Below are 19068 nucleotides of genomic sequence, written 5' to 3'. Positions count from 1 at the left end.
TTACGCGCAGAGAGGGGAGGCGTAGGATGGGGGTCAAGAGACTATTCTGCTGGGGAAAGTTTGCTAGTGACTGAGCAAAACATGGAATTGAGACGTTCTGCACTGTGAATGTTTTTGCATCAATAATAAAGACTTTGAAAAGACCAGTGGGGGTCTTGCCTGTTCGCTCTCGAGCAACCATACCGGCACACATAACAGAAATGATTATTTTTCTCCTTCCAATCAAGTACAGTGGACGCTTGGGTTCTGAACGTGATCCGTGCAGGATGCACATTCGCAACCCGCAGTGTTTGCAACCCGCAGCGGTGCATCTGTGCACGCGCGGGTTGCGATTTGGTGCTTATGCGCAAAGCGCAATTTAGCGTTTTTGCGCATGCGCAACCGCTGAAACCCGGAAGTAACCCGTTCTGGTACTTCCGGATTTTGGAGGGTCCGTAACCCAAAAAAACGCAACCTGAAGCGTCTTGAACCCGAGGTATGACTGTGCAGCAGAAAAATTGTCCAAACAGAAACCGTTAACTTATTAAACCTCACCATCATTTCATCATTATCTGTCAATGTATTTCTAAGAGTAGAACCAAATCAGTCATTTTGATAGAACTGTAAAAATTTATTCCTCCGAAAAGGAAACCTTCCTCTGGTTGTCAATATGAAGAGGATGCCAGCAAGGTTGAACCTTTCTGTTAAAAAAATGATTTAAATTACAGTAAGTCTTACTGACTAGTGATTTAAATTGGGATTTAAATTGATTGGATTTCAATCAAATCCACCCTGGTCTTTATAACTTTATAAGGCTTGAACTGGAGGTCTTCTATCTCCATTGCATGTACCGTTCCACAGAGCTATGGGAACTCCTACATCAACTTGAGGGGTTGTGTTAATTGGCCTCTTGTTCTTTACTGAATTGAAGGTGAGGATCACCTTACTCTACCTTCAGGATCTCCTCCTCCTTCTTTTTCTCCTCCTTCTTTTTATTCCCCCCCCCCTCCTCTCTTTGGCGATCCCTTGTAGCCAAGTCAGATTGTCTTCCATAAACACAGTTTTAACAGTGAGTCTGCAAGTGACTGTGCAGGCCAATTCTGGATCCACACGTCCTTCCACAGTGGGGACATTGGTTTCCGGGCGGGAATTGATACCGGTGAGGCTTCCTTCCTCTTCGCCCGTTTCTCCCTTGTGTCCTGAGTTCGAGTGTCTCCAAAGCCCAGGACACCTTTGGTCAAGGCTGTTCTCCCATTGGAGCGCTCACCGGCCAGTGTTTCCCAGTTGTCGGTGTTATACTACGTTTTTTCAGCTTTGCCTTGAAATCTTTCAACCTCTTTTGTGGACCACCAGCACAACGCTTTCCATTCTTAAATTTGGAATAGAGGAGTTGCTTTGGAAGATGATACGCAACACGACTGGTCAAAAGTTGAGGTTGAAGAATCATTGCTTCAACACTGGGAATCTTTGCTTCTTCCAGTACGCTGCCATTAGTTCGCCTACATTCCCGAGTGATGTGAAAAAATTTCCAGAGACACCTTTGATCAGGGGTGCCCAAACTTTTTTCAAATAGGGCCAGATTTGATGAAGTGAACATGCGTGAGGACCAACCAAAGTTGCTGGGCTTTTTTTAGGATTGAAGTTACAATTTTACCCGGAAGTTGTTGAGCTTTTCTTAGGATTTTACCCCATGACATATATACTGCCACAGGTCCACCAAAACTTTGGTCATGCCTGCCTCTGATGGAGACTTTGGAGGAGTTGACGATGGCGTTGATAAGTGGTCCATGTTTCACAAGCATACAGTAAGGTTGGTAGTAAAATAGCTTTGTAAACGAGCATTTTGGTTTCCCTCCAAATGTATTGACCCTGAATTTCTGGCACTACTGGGGGTCCGATCTCATGGGAGGCACAAAGAAACACATATATAATGTTTTTATTGGTTTCTGCACTTGTTTTCCAAACATAACATCCCATCTGATACAAAATAGCTAACTTTTGGCTTTCACTGCCTAGGCAGGAAACAGGACCTAATACAGGGAACGCTTTTCAGAGGATAAGGCGGTTGCGCCGACAACTGGCTCCATTCATTCCGACCCCTTCTTTTTCCAGATGCAAGTAGCAAAACCGCTCTGGCGACCACAACAGCTGAAGACGCAGCGAGGATCTTGGCCGAGAAGCACCATCTTGCGAGGGAGCAGAGGGAGCACGAAGACCAGGAGAGAGCTCAAAGAGAAGAGGAGGAAAGGTAGTGTATTTTTAAATATTTATAATAATTTTTATTGGTTTTTCCAAATATTTTCCATTGAAACATCCATCTATTATACAAAATATAAAACCATTTGGCTATTTCAGCCTAAGACTTCCCTCCTCCTCGACTAATGGTTTTCCAAATATATATTTATAATTATAATTTTATTGGTTTTTCAAAATTTTCCATCATAACACCTTTCCTATAAATTAAATATAGAAACGTTTGGCTGATAAGCCTAGAACTTCCCTCCTTGACTAATGACCGCTCCCCGCTTAAAACGGGGGGCGCCCTTTGCGTGGACGCGCACAGCCCCTAGGTCTGGAGCGGCTCCATCAGCATAGGCTTGGCTTGCCTTCCCTCAGGTGGGATACCTGGAGGTCTCCGCCTAACCCAGTCAGTTGTCCAATCCCACCTGGGGGAAGGTTTGCCAAGGAGACCAGGCCAGGTAGGGGAGGGAATACCTGCTCACACAATAGAGGGAGGATCTTACCTGGGAATCCTCACTTGGCTCCAGAGCTTCTCCCACCCTACCCACCCTCAGTTAATGTCTTATTTTGCAGGTTAACTTTTCTTCACAGGTATGCGGGCGCTGCTATGTCAAGGTCGCTGTTAAAGGGCCGGAAAGGAATTTCCCTGCATTGGCAGGTTTCGCCTTTCCCGTAGCAAAACGTCACAACTTTGGTGGTATCAGGCCTTGGGCAGAATCCTTTTGTCCATCTTCCTCTTTGCGGCGGCGATACCAGGGTTCCCCCGTTAAAGGGGTTTCTGAAGGGAGGCTTTGACCGTAAGCCGAAAGGTCGTCATTGCTCTCCCCTGCAGCGGCGGTGTAACGGGGGCGGCTATCTCTGCTTGAACATATGTTCTCCAGAGCTGGCCCATCCCCCCCCCCACTGGATAACCCTGATGCTCCCCAGGTCCCCGGCTGGGGACTGGGGAGGGAGAACGCCCAATGCCTGAGCCAAGGTCTACCCACATTTGAAATTTAATAAAGTTGTGGCCAATTTAAGCCCATAGCACGTTGTCTTGAGTCGTTATTCCACATGACGGGGGGGGGGGGGGGGGACCGCTCGGGATCTGGGGGCTCCGCCTGTCCACGGAATGGTTTTCCAACTCAATCTCTGGTATGCATTTTGTTCTTATTAATGTTACTGTTAAATCATAATCTTAAAAAACAATTTGTGAATTGCATTAAGTAATAAATGATAATTTAACCTACAAAGCTTCTTGTAACCCTACTAGTGATGTCAATTGTTTACAGTTGTCTTTTAAATACAACATAAATTTATTCCAGTCTTTCAAGAAATTCTGGTCCTGCCAGTTCCGAATTTTCCCAGTCAATTTCGCCAATTCAGCATAGTCCATTAATTTCATCTGCCTCTCTTCTTTCATTGGGATCTCTTCTTGCTTTCATCGTTAGGCTAGTAATATTCTTGCTGTGGTTGTAGCATCTAAAAACAATGTTTTATCTTGTCTAGGTATGAAAGGTATTGTATTTTTCCCTGTATAAGACTATATTCCCCTCCCCAAGCTTAAAATGGGGGGGGGGGGGTTGTCCTATACATGGAATGTTGCCATTATTTCTTTCTTTATTTTGGGCTCAAAAAAGAGGGGTCATCTTATACATGGGGGCGTCTTATACATGGGGAAATGCGGTAAATCAATAAGGGGCAGTCATTCAATCCATCCGTAATATTAGCTATTCTGCTTTCATATTGCCATTCCGTTGCTGTTAAGTTGTGAATAGCGTGTCTAAAAACGTAAATGCCTCTGGTCATCTGTGCTTTTGGTGACTAAGGTGGGCTGCCTTGGAAAGTCAGAAGGACACCCAGTGCCAGATTTACGTATAAGCTCAACAAGCTCTAGTTTAGGGCCCCACTCTCTTGGGGGCCCCCCCAAAAAGTTAAAAGGGAAAAAAAACACTGGATGTACATTTCCAAAATAGAAGATAAAAAACAAATAAAATAAAACTGACCTACAGCAACAGTGTTTTGTGTTGTGTAGGCTCCTATTTGTTATGTGCAAATTGCTTTAGAGACCTATTAGGTCCCTAAATTACCATATAGTAGGATTCAGCAAACTTTTTCAGCAGGGGGCCGGTCCACTGTCCCTCAGACCTTGTGGGGGGCTATATTTTCCAATGGATCTTAATTTTCATTTTAGGTTTCTTAAGTGCATGCCAAGCTCCATTTTAAAGTCTATACACCAGTCAAGTGTGTTGGGACCTCTTACTGCAATAATCCCCAATGGTGGACGAAAGCCTTCATGTCGTTTCATCTTGGGGGGGGGGGGGCGTTTTAGTGATTCCTGCCCCTACTTGATAATAATGATGATGATGATAATTTATTATTTCTACCCCGCCCATCTGGCCGGGTTTCCCCAGCCACTCTGGGCGGCTTCTGACAGGAGATTAAAAATACATTTACTACTACTACTACTACTACTATTATTATTATTATTATTATTATTATTATTACAAGCAATCCTCAGGTTAACACATCAGCCATTAGAAACTTCCCTAAGCATGCTGTGAATTTCATATCTATCTTCCAAAGTTGTAACCATCTATCATATTCTAAGTTGTGACCCAGATCTATGGCCCATTTGATCATAACTTCCTTCACCTCCTCATCCTTAGTATCCCACTCTAAAAGTTGGTTATACATTTTGGATAAAAGTTTGGAGTTTCCTTCTAGGATTTCCACCTGAAATTTAGATTTATTCTCATTTATCCCTATCTTTTTATGTTCGTTCCATAGAGCATTAATTTGATAGAATTGTAACCAACTTGTTAATCTATCCTTTAAATCCTCATATGTTCTGATCTTCCAACCTTTATCCGATCTTACCAGGGGGTCTTCATAGGTCCATCTTTGGCCTTCCATCTTTGGTTTTTTAATCGTTAGAATATCAATTGGTGATAACCACCACGGGGTGTTTTTTTCTAGAAGCCTTTTTTTTTTTAATAAATAATTTTTATTCACTTTCCAATAAACATTTTTTCCAAATTTAACATTTGTTTTGACATAAACATCTTTTTGACTTCCATCAGCCTATCTGAAAATTCTCCATAATCTCACTACGTCTCACATTTCTTACATTTATATTGCACATTATATCTCTTAATCTTAACCTTTCTTTTAAACAACATTTCTATCAGTCTTTTTCACAAAGCTTCTTGAAAGCCAACAAGCGTTAGTTGCTCCTCACATTCAGTTTTGATATATTCTGTAAATTTACTCCAGTCCTCGGAAAATCTCTGATCGCGTTGGTTCCTTATTTTTCCAGTCAATTTGTCCATCTCTGCATACTCCGTCAATTTCATTCTCCATTCTTCCTTGGTCGGCATTTCTTCCTGCTTCCATTTCTGGGCCATCAAAATTCTTGCTGCTGTCACTGCATATCTAAACAATTTCACATCTTTCTTACTGATTTCGTTCCCTACTATCCCAAGTAGAAATGCTTCTGGTTTCTTAATAAATGTATATTTCAACATTTTCTTCATCTCATTATAAATCATTTCCCAAAAGCATTTCACTTTTTTACATTCCCACCACATGTGATAAAATGTTCCCTCTTTTTCTTTACATTTCCAACATTTGTTACAAATTTTATACATCTTACCAAGTTTCACTGGTGTTACGTACCATCTATACATCATTTTCATTACGTTTTCTTTTATTGTAGTACATGCAGTGAATTTCATTCCCTCCTCCCACAATTTTATCCATTGATCGAATTGAATATTATATCCAAAATCTTTGGCCCACTGAATCATAACCGATTTCACTTCCTCATCTTTCGTATGCCACTCAAGCAATAATTTATACATTTTTGACAGAACTTTAACATCATTATTCAGAATCTCCTGCTGAAACCTCGATTGCTTTTCTTGGAAACCTCTCTCCAACAATGTCTTTTTAAACATCGCATTTATCTGGTGGTAATGCAACCAATCATATACATTTTTCTTAACTTCTTCATATGGTTTTAATTTCCATTTATTACCTTCTTTCACCATCAGATTCTCATATGTAATCCAATTCCCTGACATAGTGACCTTTCTTACACTCATAATTTCCAATGGTGATAACCAGTATGGTGTTTTGAATTCTAAAAGGTTTTTATACCTATTCCAAACCTCATTCAGCGGTCCTCTAAAGATGTGGTTTTCAAAACCTTTGTGCACTCTATACCTTTCACACCATAAATATGCGTGCCACCCGAATCTATTGTCATACCCTTCTAAGTCCAACAATTGTGTGTTTTCTAATTTTATCCATTCTTTTACCCAGCAAAGACACGAAGCTTCATAATACAACTTTAGGTCTGGCAGGGCAAAGCCTCCTCTTTCTTTCACATCTGTCAGTATCTTAAATTTTATTCTTGGCCGCTTGCCCTGCCAGATATATCTTGATATTGTTCTTTGCCATTCCTTAAATATTGTCACACCTCTAATTATTGGAATTGTTTGAAACAAAAACAACAGTTTCGGTAGCGCGCTCATCTTTATCGTTGCTATTCTTCCCCAAAATGATAATTTCATTCTACCCCACACCTCCAGGTCCCGTTTGATTTTATTCCATTCTGCTACATAGTTATTCTGATACAGGTCAATATTTCTGGGTGTTAACATAATCCCTAAGTATTTTACTTTTTTAACCACATTCATCTCGGTTTGTTGCTGTATTCTTTCAATTATTTCTTGATCGATGTTCTTAGCCATTATTTTAGTCTTTTTCCTATTTAATTTAAAACCAGACACCTTACCAAACTGTTCTATCTCTTCCAACACCTCTTTTATACTTTGCTCAGGATCCTCCATAGTTAGAACCAAGTCATCAGCAAAGGCTTTTACCTTGTATTCATTACATCCTATTGTTACACCTTTTACATTTCCATTGTCTCTTATTGATCTCAAAAACACTTCCAGGACCGAGATGAACAATAGCGGAGACAAAGGACACCCTTGTCTTGTACCCTTAGTTATGGCAATATTTTCAGTAATAACATTATTCACAATCAGCTTCGCTCTCTGATCTGAATATATTGCCTTTATACCATTCAGAAAAGCTTGACCTGTATCCATATATTCTAAATTCTTTAGCATAAATTCCCAAGAAATATTATCAAAGGCCTTCTCTGCGTCCACAAATATTAGCATTGCTTGTTTGTCCTTCCCGCTTGACAGATATTCTATTATATTAATTACATTCCTTATGTTATCTTTCATCTGTCTTCCGGGAAGAAAACCTGTTTGATCATTGTGGATCATTTCCTTTAATATCTTTTTCATTCTGCTTGCTAGTATACTAGCAAACATTTTATAATCATTATTCAATAGCGAGATTGGCCTATAATTCTTTACTTGTGTCAAATCTGAATCTTGCTTGGGAATGAATGTTATATATGCTTCTTTCCAGGTCTCCGGTATTTCTCCTTTTTCCAATATGTTATTCATTACTTCTCTTAATGGTACAAGCAGGGTGTATTTCAGTTCTTTATAATATCTTGCACTGAATCCATCTGGTCCCGGTGACTTCCCGCTTTTCAAATCCCTTATTGCCATTTGGATCTCCTCTAATTCTATTGGTTTGTTCAATTTGTTTTTATTACTCTCCGATATTTTTTGCACCTTTTTCTTCTCCAAGTACTCCTCTATTAATTTCATATTAATTTTCTCCTTTCTTTTATACAATTCACGGTAAAAGTCCACAAAACCTTTCCTTATACCTTTCGGACTCACAATTTCCAAATCATCTGTCAGGGAACTGCCATCGGAAGGACAGGAGGTGCAAAGGCTCCCTGAGGTTGAGAGAGACGCAGCAGCTGAAGAGGGAACCAGTAGGGGGAGAGCAGGAACTTCAAGGGAAGGAGAGTCGGAGGAATGGCTCAGAGACGCTTCCAGCGAAAACAGCGGGGAGGTCTCAGGACCTCCTATAGGGACACCCATTCCTCGCCGGAAACTGTCACGCCGAGAGTCCAGAAGACGTGTTTCCGTTAAGGAGCTTTTATGTTGGAAACGTTTCCGAAAGCAACCACTTTCGGATTCTGCTAGCGACTGACGCAGCCATGCTGGAGGGGCTCCGTCACAGGCAGAGGTTTGAGAACTTGATCAAACTCTGAAGGACTTGCGTTTTACGCACAAGCAGCCCATCATCCCATCACAGCAATCCGAAAGTCACCGAAAGCTAGCTGGTGCAGGGAGAGGCATCATGAGCGAACCAGCCGGAGCCGGAGGAGCAGGAGCAGCTGGAGGAGGTCCAAGCCTGGAGGAAAGGTACAGAGCGTTGGAGATCCAGCTTGCCTTGCAAACGGCGAGGCTTGAGGAGAGGAGGGCTCAGGATGCAGAAAAGGGGAAGGAGAAAACCACCCCGCTCGCCAGAAAGATGCCAGGATTGGTGCAGAAATTCGGGGGGGACCCCAGAAACTATCATGCCTTTAGAACAGAGATGCAATACGCTCTCAACCTGCAGTTTGATGACTTCCCCGACGAGGAGTCGCGAGTGGCTTTTGTAATTGGCCATCTCGAATCAGGGGCGAAGGACTGGGTTAGACCCCTAATGGCAGGGAATAATGAGATCCTAAAGGACACGATGAAGTTTTTTCGTGCCATGGACCTGATGTTTTCCAGTGACATTGAGCAGGGAGTGGTGTGAAGGCAGTTAATGGCTTGCAAACAGGGGAGCCGGTCTGTCCGTGAGTACTGGACTGAGTTTACTATGTTGATTCATAGATTGGGGTGGGACCTATCGGCGGAGCCCATCCAGATGCTTTTCGAAGAGGGGCTTTCTTCGGTCCTGAAAGATGAACTTTCCCGGGCCCCCAGGGCGGACCAGCTGACCAAATTCGCGCTGGCCATAGGAGCGCGCCAGGAAGCGAGGGCTTTGGAAAGGCGGGAAGGGAAAGGAGAACGTTGGAGGGAGCTCCGCATTCCAGACATTCCAGAGCCGCCTTTCCCGCCGGCAGAGCCGATGGAAGTTGGAACAGCGCGGGCGCGCGCAGTTTCAAACCTCAGTGAAGGGCGGAAGAAGGAGGGAAAGAGCGCCAAGAAATGTTATCTCTGCCAACAGCCAGGGCACTTTGCCAAAGTCTGTCCACAAAGAAAAGAATGGCAAGGGATGGCAGGAGCTGTTGGGGGAGAAGAGGAGGAAAGCAAGGAGCAAGTAAAAGCCAACGCCTGGCTGCCACCGTCGGGGCACAGCAGCCAGGCCAAAGAGCAGTGAAAGTGCCCACGCCAGAACCTCCCAGACCTGCTTTAGTGATAGAGGTGTTGCTAGAGCTGCCAAACGGACACCCACTACAGATCAAGGCGCTTTTGGATTCAGGCAGCTCCTGTAATTTCATGAGTAAGGAGTTTGCAGCTGAGCACCAGATACAGACCATCCCTTTAAGTAACCCCTTGCAGGTGACCACAATTGACGGCAGAGAGCTGTTGGGAGGAGAAGTGAACCAACAGACAGTCCCGATGATAATGAGGGTGGCAAGGCACACCGAAAGGATAGCGTTTAATGTGGCCACCTTGGGAGGAGCTCCCATCATTTTGGGGATGAGCTGGCTGGCACTACACGATCCTCTAGTGGTCTGGCATCAGAGGGTGGTCTCCTTTGGGTCAGCGCATTGCCTAGAACACTGCAAGCAGGGGAAGGTTCCAGGAGGAGCCAGAGTCACCCTAGCCGGGATGGAGGTAATGAATAAAGGGAAGGTGCCTCCGCAATACGCAGATCTGAGCAACGTATTTAGCGAAAGGGAAGCAGACAAACTGCCGCCGCATAGACCCTTTGACTGTCCAATCAACCTACTCCCTGGGGCCCAACTCCCAGTGGGCAAGCTGTACGCCATGTCAGACAGGGAGATGCAGGAGTTGAGGGAGTTCATTGACAAAAACCTGAAGCGAGGTTTCATCAGAGAGTCCCAAGCGGTGGGGGGCAGCCCAGTGTTTTTTGTGGACAAAAAGAACACAGATAAGCCGAGACTTGTAGTGGACTTCAGGGCCCTAAATGCCGTGTCGGAACCCCTGGCTTTTCCTATGCCCCGAATTGATGACATTCTGACCAGGGTGAGGAAGGGGAAGATTTTTACAAAACTGGACCTGCGGGGGGCGTACAATCTGATACGCATAAGGAAGGGGGACGAATGGAAGACCACCATGTTCACCCCTTTGGGAGCATTTGAATACCTCGTTATGCCCTTCGGTCTACAAGCAGGCTCGGCGTGTTTTCAAAGCTTTATGAACCACGTTTTGGGACCTTTGCTCTACAAGAATTGTGTGGCCTTTTTAGATGACGTGTTGGTGTATTCGGAAGATGAAGAGCAGCATGTGAGGGACGTGCGAGAAGTGTTGGGCCGGCTGCAAGCCAATCAGCTGTGGGTGAAACTGGAGAAGTGCCAGTTTCATACGAAGGAGGTGGAATTCCTGGGGTACCGCTTGTCAGACAAAGGATTGGCCATGGATCCAGGCAAGGTCCAAGCGGTACTGGAATGGAAGACACCGAAGACCAAGAAGGATGTGCAAAGATTCCTGGGGTTTGGGAACTTTTATCGGAAGTTCATCAAGAACTTTGCACACTTGACGGCGCCCATTACCGACTGTCTCAGCAGCAAGAAGAAATTTGTTTGGACGGCGGAGGCGGAGCGAGCTTTTGAAGAACTGAAAAGGGCTTTCGCCTCGGAAGAACAACTTCTGCATGTGGACTTACGGAAACCCATGAGAGTGGAAACAGACGCGTCAGACCCGGCGGTAGGGGCGGTACTTCTTCAACCGGGAAGGAAAACGTCGGAGTGGAGACCGTGTGCCTTCTTCTCGAGGAAGCTGAATAAGTCCGAGCGGAACTACACGGTGTATGACAGGGAACTACTCGCCATTCACGAAGCGTTCCGGAGGTGGAGACATTTATTAATTGGGGCACAACACAAGGTGCAAGTGTGCACCGACCACAAGAATTTGGAGTATTGGAGAACAGCTCGAGTACTCAACCAACGACAAGTGAGATGGGCACAGGAATTCTCCAAATTCCACTTTGAGATTTGTTATGTGCCAGGCCCAGAAAACGTCAGGGCGGACGCTCTCTCACGCAAACCAGAGTATTTGGAGGGGGAGGGGGCAATCGAAGAAAGACATGTCATCCCTGAGGACCGCTGGGTGTGTGGGGCGGCGCTGGTGGGGCGACGAGAACTGGTAGAGGAAACGGAAAATGATGAGTATGCCCAGGATAAGCTCAGAGGTCTCAGGGGAGAGGGTGAGAGCCCCGAAGGTTTTGAGGAAAGAAATGGGGCATTGTATTACAAAGGGGCACTGTATATACCAGAAGGTGAATTGAGGGGAAGAGTACTCAAGCAGTTGCACGATAGCCCCACGGCGGGACATTTTGGACAACACAAGACCATGTGGATGGTCACCAGGGAATTTTGGTGGCCCAAGGTGAGGGAAGATGTAAAGGAGTATGTAAGAGGGTGTGACCAATGTCAGAGAGCCAAGGGGGAAAGAAGGGCGCCGGCAGGGTTATTAGAACCATTACCCACACCAGAACGGCCGTGGGAAGCGGTATCAATAGATTTTATGACGGATCTGCCCAAATCCAAGGGGAAAACAGCCATCATGGTAGTAGTAGACCTGTTAACTAAGATGTGCCACTTTGTAGCATGCTCACATGCAGTCACAGCGGAAGAAACGGCGAAGTTGTTTGTAGAACACATCTTTAGGCTGCACGGCGCCCCCTTGAGGGTGATCTCAGACCGCGGCAAACAATTTACTTCCAGGTTCTGGAGGAAGCTCATGAGCTTGCTGCACGTGGAAGTCAATTTTTCGACTGCCCGGCACCCTGAAACCAACGGGCAGGCGGAAAGAGCAAATGGCATCCTCCAACAATATCTGAGGTGTTATGTCAATGACAGAGAGAACGATTGGGTCGAAAAGTTGGCGCTGGCAGAATTTGCCTACAACAATGCGGAGAATGTGTCCACAGGGATGAGCCCCTTTTTGGCTAATTACGGGTGTCACCCCAGGGCATTTCCAGGGGAGGGAGGCGAGAGATGGAGCGTCCCAGCGGCCGAACATTTTGTAGAAGAGATGGAAGCGATCCATCGTCAGCTCCAGCTCAACTTAGAAAGGGCCAAGGCACAATATAAGAAGCAGGCAGACAAGAACAGAAGGGAAGGTGAAACTATAAGGGTGGGGGATCAGGTGTGGCTGTCAACCCAAGGGTTGCCGTTCAAAGGGGGTTGTAAAAAATTAAGACACAAGAGATTGGGACCCTTTGAGGTCATTCAGCAGGTCAACCCAGTGGCTTTCAAACTCCGGTTACCCAGCCACATGAAATTGCACCCAGTGTTTCACAGGTCGTTACTGTCACCGTACAAGGGGGGACGTGAAGGGGATCACACCAGGGGACCAGTCTTGGAAGAAAGGGAAAGCAGCAACCATGTAGCGGAAATCCTCGATTCCAGGTGGAAGGGTAATCAGGTGGAGTATTTGGTGGCGTGGGAAGGGGAACCGGAGTCAGAAAACACCTGGGTGACTGCAGGGGAGGTCAATGACGAGGTTTTAACAGAAACGTTCCACCAAAGATTCCCGAGGAAACCACAGCCGGTAGCAAGGTTTAGGAGGGAGTATTTCGGCACCACCGACGAGGAAGAGGAACTGGAAGGATTCGCGGAGTCGGAGTTGGAAGAGGGAATGGACTCCGATGACGAGGAGTACCGAGAGACCAGGAACAGCAACAAGTGGAGGAAGGTGTTCGAAACTTCGGACGATGAGGAAGGTTCTTTCAGGGGTTTTACCTCCTCACAACCCGGAGGGGAGGAGACGGGAGGGGGTGAAGGGGGCCCTGGAGGGGAGGTGGATGTCAGGGAACTGCCATCGGAAGGACAGGAGGTGCAAAGGCTCCCTGAGGTTGAGAGAGACGCAGCAGCTGAAGAGGGAACCAGTAGGGGGAGAGCAGGAACTTCAAGGGAAGGAGAGTCGGAGGAATGGCTCAGAGACGCTTCCAGCGAAAACAGCGGGGAGGTCTCAGGACCTCCTATAGGGACACCCATTCCTCGCCGGAAACTGTCACGCCGAGAGTCCAGAAGACGTGTTTCCGTTAAGGAGCTTTTATGTTGGAAACGTTTCCGAAAGCAACCACTTTCGGATTCTGCTAGCGACTGACGCAGCCATGCTGGAGGGGCTCCGTCACAGGCAGAGGTTTGAGAACTTGATCAAACTCTGAGGGACTTGCGTTTTACGCACAAGCAGCCCATCATCCCATCACATCATCTATCTTTATTTTGTTAATCATATTTTGCTCTTTCCTTTTCTTAATTTGCCACGCTAGCCATTTCCCTGATTTGTTTGCAGATTCAAAGTTCTTTTGTTTCATTCTTCTTATATTCCATTCTACTTCCTTATTGATTATCATTGCGAATTGTGTCTGGAGTATTTTTATACTTTGTTTTACTTTTTCATCTTTTGGTCTTATGGTCAATTTTTTCTCATTCTCCATTATTTGTCTAAGAATCTCTTTCTTTCCTTTTTCTCTCATTTTATTCTTAATCGCATTTTGTTGAATGAAGAATCCTCTCATGACCGCTTTACTTGCATCCCAAACCGTGCTCATCTCTGTCCCCTTATTAACATTGTTTACAAAATAGTCTTTTAGACATTTCTGAGCGTTATCTGCTACTTTGTGGTCATCAAAGAGACTCTCATTCAGCCTCCACCTATAAGATCTTTCTTCAAATCCTTTCAAAATGGCTTTTACCGCGTTGTGATCTGATAATACCTTTGGTTGGATCTCAATTTTTTGCATTCTTGTAGTTAATTCATTGGACACCCAAATCTGATCAATTCGTGACATTGATTGATTTACCTCCGAGTAGAAGGTAAATTGTTTTTCCAGTGGGTGTCTCAATCTCCATATATCCACCAAATTACAATTTTCTACCATATCGAAAAAGGTTTTTTGGTAATTTCCCTTCCTTCTTTTTCTCTTTATCTCGTAATCTGTCCATTTCTATTGAAACCACTCCATTCATATCACCCATGATTATCATTTTTTGATCCAAATATTCAAATAATTTTTTCTCCAAACTTTTGAAAAATTCTGCTTTACTCCCATTCGGTGCATACACTCCGATTACTACCAACTTCTCGCCCTGCCAATTGACTTGTACTGCAATATATCTTCCTTCCTCATCTTTAAAAAGTTGTTGTGCCTCTAATTTACTTTTTATATACAAAACCACCCCTCTCTTTTTGCTTTTATCTGATGAAATATATTCGTTCCCCAATTTTTTGTTGATCAAGATTTTTCTATGTGATTTTTTAACATGCGTCTCTTGTAAACAAATAATGTCCAATTTTTTTTGTTTTAAATATTGTCCCAATTTATTTCTCTTTTTTTTATCGTTCATTCCATTCACATTCCAAGTCCAAAGTTTCAGTGCCATGTTGTCTGCCAATTAAATATTTTTACTTTATTTCTCTTCCTCTTCTTCTTCTTTATCAATATCTTCTTCGTCTTCTCTTTTTTCTCCTCTTCCCCTCCTCCTGTCCCTTTTACTTCTTTCTTCATCCTCCTCCAGCTCTGCTGAGTCCCCTTCATCACCTCCTGTCCCCGGCTCCTCTGTCTCTTCTTCTTCCCTGGTCAGCTCTTTGTATCTTCTATAAAATTTTTCTACTTCTTCCTTTTTTATCAGCCTGTGCCTCTTCCCTTTATATGCAAATGACACGCCTTCGGGAAATTCCCATTTGAATTCAATCCCATTCTTCTTCAATGTTTGAACCAATTGTCTATATTGATCCCTTTTTTTCAAAAGCCTCATCGGCACATCTTTAAAGATGATTATGTAGTTCCCGTCGATGTTCAAACGTTTTTCTCTGTTTTTTTGCAAAATCAGATTTCTCATTTCTCTATCTTTAAAAATAATCAGGCAATCTCCTGGGAGTTTTTTCGCTCTGACTGTTCTTGTTTTAATCCTGAAGGCGTTCTGTATTGTCTTTTCCACGTCTTCTATTTTCATATCCAACCATTGGGCAATTTCTGCCATCAATTTCTCTTTAATTTTTTCTCCTGAGGCTTCTGGCACCGCCCTCAGTCTCAGATTCGTTTCCCGTTGCCGAAGTTCGTTCATCGCAACCGCGTCCCACACCTCATCCTGCGTCCTATTTACTTCTGATATTTCCGCTCTCATTTTTTCCTCTTCCTTCCTCATCTCTCTCATGTCTGACTTTGTCCTTTTCATTCCTTCCTCTAGATTCTGTGTCCTTTTGACAATCTCAGTATTTTTCTTAACAATGTCCTTCATCTGGTCCCTCAATTCACTCACTGTTACATCTATTTTATTGTCCATTTGCTCCAGTTTTGTTTCCATTTGACCTAATTTATTCTCTAAATTCTTCTCACTACCCTTTATGTCCGCCTTTAATTCTGTAAACATCTTAACAATATCTGCTTTCCACTCTGGTTCTTGTCTTGAACCCTTTCTTTCTCCTGGTGTTGCACCCTCGCTTTTTTTCTGTGTATATGCCATTCTCAATTATCTGCAACCTTAAATATTCAATATTCAATATCAATATCAATGTTCCAAATAAGTTTTCCAATATCAATATTTCAAATAAAATTTCAGATATTTCGAATAAATTTTCCAATTAAATTAAATATTTCAAATAAAGTTTTCAGTTAAATTAAATTTCTATAATACTCAAGACATTTCCCAATATTCAAAACAATTCCCAATACTCCCAATACTCTTTTCCCTTTCACGTTAATTTCAGAAATTATTTCAGAGATTTCAGAAATATAACCAAATTTTTCTATCTGCGACAAATGGGACAACAAATGAATTAAATATACCAAACTCCGTGGAAAGTCAAGTCAAGTCAGAAAGTCAAGAGATCAGAGAGTCAGAAAGTCAGAAACTCGCCAGGTTCACTGTAAATCCACACTCCTTTTGTCTTCTTGCCACTTGCCTGGCCATTCCTTAGGGTTTGTTGCCAAATTCCAAATAGTACAAAGAGCTTCCCTCATGCACCTCTTACCATATCCTGCAGAGGTCGCCTTATTAAATCCCAAAACAATACGGTGATAGAAAGACCCAAAGTGCAGGCTGGAGTAGGGTGGGGAGTTCAAATCCTTCACTCCAGGGACGAGGGAGAGAAAAAGGGAGAGAAAAAATATAACTCCCACACAATAACGTCTCCAACACAGCAATTCCCAAAGTTTTGGATACAGTAACACGAAGAGAAAAAGTTCTTTTGCTGCCACAAAATGGCTACAGGAAGCTCCTGCCGCGACGTCAAAATGGCACTTTGTATCTCTTTCTTTATAACTCCAAAGAGAGCAAAGGAGGGGGGGGGGGTGCTCCCGTAACCAATTTACAATCCCCAAATTCTTAAAGACTCCCCTCCTGAAGCCAAGCAAAAATTGGTGTCCGTCTTATTTCTTTCCTGGTTGCTTGAACCGGCCACTTTATTTTTAATCCAAATCTTTATTTTAACGACCATAAAATAGATTGCGCAGTTTCTTTTAGAAGTGAAAGTAATCCCGTCTCACTATCTCCGGTAACTCCCCAGCGCTCACAGCCGACTCTCCCCAGGCTGTTTTTCTCTCACTTCCCCACAAATCTCCTTTTATCATTGCAGCATAACTCAGTTCATTTTGTGTGGGAAGTTTTCTAAGAAAGGGTCATAAATCTATCCATTACTCTCCGCTTGTCAAAACTTACAGTTCTCCGCTCCGTGAATTCCTCTTGTGCCTAGATAAAATTCCCGGCAAGGCTGACCTCCTTTTTTCCACCTTACCGCCTTGAATTAGTTCCAAACAATCTTTTTTTAAACTCCAATTATAAGTCCCAATTCGTTTTCCTTCTTTTTGAGAACGGATCGCTCTGTGCGCAAGTTTGGGGCTTCGCTTTGAGAGGTAGAAATGGCCTCCCGCTGCCGACGTCTCAACCCCGTCGCTCTCGTCGCCTCCTAAAAGAAGGTTACTTGGCGACCGGGGGAGAAATTAACTAGCAGTGCTGGGATCCCTGCCTCTTGAATTCCCTTCCAAGAGTATTTGGGAGGCTGCGGCGCCCTTGCAGACCCCCCCCTTTCCCCCTCAAAAGCTAGATTCTCCTGCACGCAGGAGATCCCACTTGCTTTCACTTTCGCGATCCGCCGGAAGTCTTTTCTAGAAGCCTTTTGTTTCTGTCCCATACCTCCAATAACGCTCCTCTAATAATATGGTTAGAAAAAACTTTATGTATCTTCCCTTTATTTTGCCATAAGTAAGCGTGCCAACCAAAACTAGTGTTGAATCCCTCTAAGTCCAACAGATCAGTGTTGTTCAAAATGTTCCATTCTTTGATCCAACACAGGCATGACGCCTCATAATATAATTTCAGATTCGGGACAGCAAACCCTCCTCTATCTCTACTGTCTGTAAGGATTTTGAATTTAATTCTTGCTCTTTTACCCTGCCAGATAAATCTGGAAAGGGTTTTCTGCCAGTCTTTGAACATTGTAGTGCCTCTAATCACCGGGATAAAAACAGCAATCTCGGCAGGACGCTCATCTTAATTACAGCCTTCCTTCCTGACCAGGAAAGCTTTATCCTGCTCCATGTATCTAAGTCTTTTTTTATCTCTTTCCAGGTCTTGGCATAATTGTCTTCTACTAAGTTTATGTTTTTCGTTGAGACACAAATACCTAGGTATCTCACCTTTTTCACCACCTTGATTCCTGTTTGTAACTCTAACTGTTTTCTTTGATCTTCATCCAGATTCTTTATTAACATCTTAGTTTTGACTTTATTTAATTTAAAACCGTACAATTTTCCAAATTCTTCTAATAGCTCTAAGATTTTACCGGTACCTCTTACTGGATCTTCTAGCGATATTACCAAATCATCGGCGTAAGCCTTTAATTTATACTCTTTTGCACCAATTCTGATTCCTCTTATTTCTGATGTTTTTCTAATCTTGTTTGTAAGTACCTCTAAGACCATTATAAATAGGAGGGGAGATAGAGGGCACCCTTGTCTTGTGCCCTTCGATATCATAAATGAGTTAGTTAAATTATTATTAATAATTAGTTTGGCTCTTTGAGTTGAGTAAATCTCTTTTATTCCTTTCATAAAAGGGCCTTCTATCCCTACCCTCTCAATACATTTTAACAAGAACCCCCAAGACACATTATCGAACGCCTTTTTGGCATCAATAAAGATTAATGCCGCAGGGATAGCGATCTTAAGATCCAAATATTCAATAATATTTATTATGTGCCTTACGTTGTCTTTTAGTTGCCTATTAGGGAGGAATCCTGCTTGATCTTTATGGATGGAATTTGTTAAGTACTTCTTTAATCTACTCGCCATTATTTCCATGAAGATTTTATAATCGTTATTGAGTAGTGATATCGGTCTGTAATTCCTTAAATCCAATTTATCCAAATCTGGTTTAGGTATTAATGTAATATGAGCCTCTTTCCAGGAGTCGGGTGTCTTCCCTCCTTGCATGATATTATTCATCACTTCACATAATACTTTATAATACTTTATAATTCTTCTAATACTTTATAATACTTTGCTGATAAACCGTCTGGACCAGGTGCTTTCCCCAGTTTCATCTTTCTAATTGTATCTTTAATCTCATCTACTGTTTAATTGTGCTTTTTCTTCATCCGTCAAACATTCTCCTCCGTTCTTTTTCAAATAATTTCCTATTTCTTCAATATCTTCATCTTCCTTTTTATACAATTTTTCATAAAATTTAAGAAATTCTTCCCTTATCTCATTGGTGTCTTCTAGTATTTGTTCTCCTATTTTTATTTTGTTAATCACATTTTTTCCCCCTTTTTCTAAGTTGCCACGCCAGTAATT

At 43.2% G+C, this 19068-nt stretch overlaps 1 protein-coding gene across 1 annotated transcript in view; it reads left to right on the top strand.

Annotated features, from left to right (window-relative positions):
• LOC310668765 (ensconsin-like) overlaps positions 1–2213 on the top strand; it is a gene marked incomplete at its 5' end in the record, with an annotated part of 148939 nt that extends 146726 nt beyond the window's left edge. The window contains 1 exon segment of the mRNA XM_083422097.1: positions 2092–2213.
• Positions 2214–19068: the final 16855 nt, after the last annotated feature.

This window comes from Podarcis tiliguerta (genome assembly GCF_965153285.1).
Source record: "Podarcis tiliguerta genome assembly, chromosome: W".
In the NCBI taxonomy this organism is placed as follows: Eukaryota; Metazoa; Chordata; class Lepidosauria; order Squamata; family Lacertidae; genus Podarcis; species Podarcis tiliguerta.
This window is presented reverse-complemented; position numbering and strand designations above follow the sequence as displayed.